Consider the following 2,738-nt stretch of genomic DNA (forward strand, 5'->3'; position numbering starts at 1 on the left):
GGATTGGCGACGAGCTCCTACTCTCCACCCTCACCACCGGCCTCAACGAGGACCTCGGCAACGCCACCTCAAACCTCACCCTCATGACCAACCTTACGTTCGAGCGGGCGATCGACTACCTCAAGCTGGAGGAACGTCGGCTGAAGGGCGTGAGCGCCCGGGCGGTCCACACCGCCCTATGGGCCAGCGGCAACAACATCCTTCCTCATGGTGGAGGAGCTCCGCCGGCGCCCACACCCGCCCCTCCGAACCCCGCGCCTCAACCGCAACAACACCAAGGAGGAGGGGGTGGTGGTCGCAACCGTCGCTGTGGCCGTGGTGGTGGACGCGGCGGTGGCAACAACAACGGTGGCCCCGGCATCGTCGGTCCGCGCCTCGGGTACTCACACCCCACTCCGCCATGGGCGGGCGGGCACAACCCCTGGACGGGGGTCGTGCACGCCTACACAATGCCCGTTCCGCGCCCCTCGTCCCCGGCACCGTAGGCCCCCGTCCGCCAACGCACCAGGCCTTCATCGCCGCGGAACTGCAGGCTCCCGCCGGCCTGCCCTACGCCCCCGCCTACGGCGGCATGATGCCGCAAGCCCCGACGGCTCATTGCGACCCCGCGTTGTACACCGCCCTTCAGTACACCCCCTCGTCGGGCGCTTACTCCGGCGGTGGCGACTGGTTCATGGACACCGGAGCCTCCGTACACATGGCTGCTCACCCAGGTAACCTTTCCACTTCATCTCCGACATCCACTTCCTCTCGCATCATTGTCGGTAACGGTCCTGGTCTTCCCATCTCTCATGTTGGCTCCACTCATTTTCCTTCTAACTCCAAACCATTGTCTCTCAATAATGTCTTAGTTTCACCACATCTTGTTCAGAATTTAGTTTCCGTTAAATCTCTTTCTCGTGATAACTCTGTAACTGTGGAATTTGATGAGTTTGGTTTTTCTGTAGGACGCCCGTACCTGAATGGTTTTGCACCGATGTGAGAGTTCCGGCGATCTGTACCCCGTTCAGTTGTCTCCCTCCTCTCACGCTGCACCTCGGGCGCTCTCTACCGACGTCGACCTTTGGCACGCTCGTCTTGGCTATCCCAGCTCCACCTCGCTCCGCCAAATAATGAGAGGCTTTTCATTTTCATGTAATAAAATGGCGGCTCACTCCTGTGATGCCTGCCGACTGGGCAAACATGTTCGGCTCCCCTTTAGTGCTTCATCCACAGTTGCATCTTTTCGTTTTCAATTACTTCATAGTGATGTATGGACGTCCCCTATACCGAGTCATTCTGGTTTTCTTTATTATCTTGTTATTCTTGATAATTTTTCTCACTTTGTCTAGACTTTTCCTCTTCGTAAGAAATTTGGCGTCGCCTCGACACTCACCGCTTTTTATTCTTATGTCTCTACGCAGTTCGGTCGCCCCATCCTCGCCCTCCAAACCGACAATGGCAAGGAGTTCGACAACACCACCATCCGCACCCTCCTATCCACCCACGACACCATCTTCCGCCTAACTTGCCCATACACTTCCCAGCAGAACGGCCGCGCCGAGCGCGTCCTCTGTACCATTAATGACTGCGTCTGTACCCTCATGTTCCATGCCCACATGCCCCCTAGTTCTGGCCGGACGCCCTCTCCACCGCCACCCTCCTAGTCAACCTACGCCCGTGTCGCCCTCGCTGGAATTACACACCACATCACCTCATGTTCGGCTCACCCCCTTCATACGACGGTCTCTGTATTTTCGGTTGCCGCTGTTTTCCTAGCACCGCCGCCACCACCCCCTCATAAACTCGCCCCTCGCTCCATCCCGTGTGTATTTCTCGGTTACCCGGCTAACACCAAAGGCTACCGTTGCATGATCCGGTCTCCCACCACGTCATCACGTCCCGGCACGTGTACTTTGATGAGCACTGTTTTCCCTTTGCACAGGAACAGGTGACGACTCCTCCTCCCAGGACTGACAGTCCGCAGCGTTGCGTCCCTACCTTGCTGGAGGTCCCTGGCTCGGCAGCGCCCCCGCGCGCTCCCTCTACTACAGCTGTGACGCCCCCCCGTGACGCCCTCGAGCACTGCCTCGGGCTCACACATGGCGCCCTCGAGCCCCGCCTCGGGCGCTGCCGCCTCGCCCCCGACACCGCCAGCGTCGCCCTCGAGCTCTGCCTCGAGCGCCGCCGTGTTGTCTGCACCCTCGACCGCGTCGCCCTCGAGCCCCAGCTCGGGCGATGCCTCGCCTCCGCCTCCTCCGCCGCAGGCCACGGGGCCCCTCACGCGCGCCCGTGCAGGGATTCGCGTCACGAGCACACGGTACCCCTCGGACGCGTACGTCTGCACCGTGTCGACTTCTGCGCCTTCACCATCCACGTCGTCGCCCCTGCCCGCCTCTGCCCGGGCTGCTCTTCGCGACCCGCAGTGGCTTGCAGCCATGCAGGACGAGTTCGACGCCCTGCAGCGGAACCAGACATGGACGCTTGTTTCCCACCCCCCTCACGCCAACATCATCACCGGGAAGTGGGTCTTCAAGCACAAGTTCCATCCGGACGGTACTCTCGACCGTCACAAGGCGTGGTGGGTGGTTCGTGGCTTTCGCCAGCGCGCCGGCAGCGACTTCACCGACACCTTCGCCCCCGTTGTCAAGCCCGGGATGATCCGCACCGTTCTTCAGCTCACGGTCTCCCGTGCGTGGCCCGTGCACCTGATGGACGTCTCCAGTGCCTTCCTTCACGGCCATCTCGAGGAGCAGGTC

This window comes from Lolium rigidum, chromosome 1, assembly GCF_022539505.1.
Source record: "Lolium rigidum isolate FL_2022 chromosome 1, APGP_CSIRO_Lrig_0.1, whole genome shotgun sequence".
Taxonomy (NCBI): Eukaryota; Viridiplantae; Streptophyta; class Magnoliopsida; order Poales; family Poaceae; genus Lolium; species Lolium rigidum.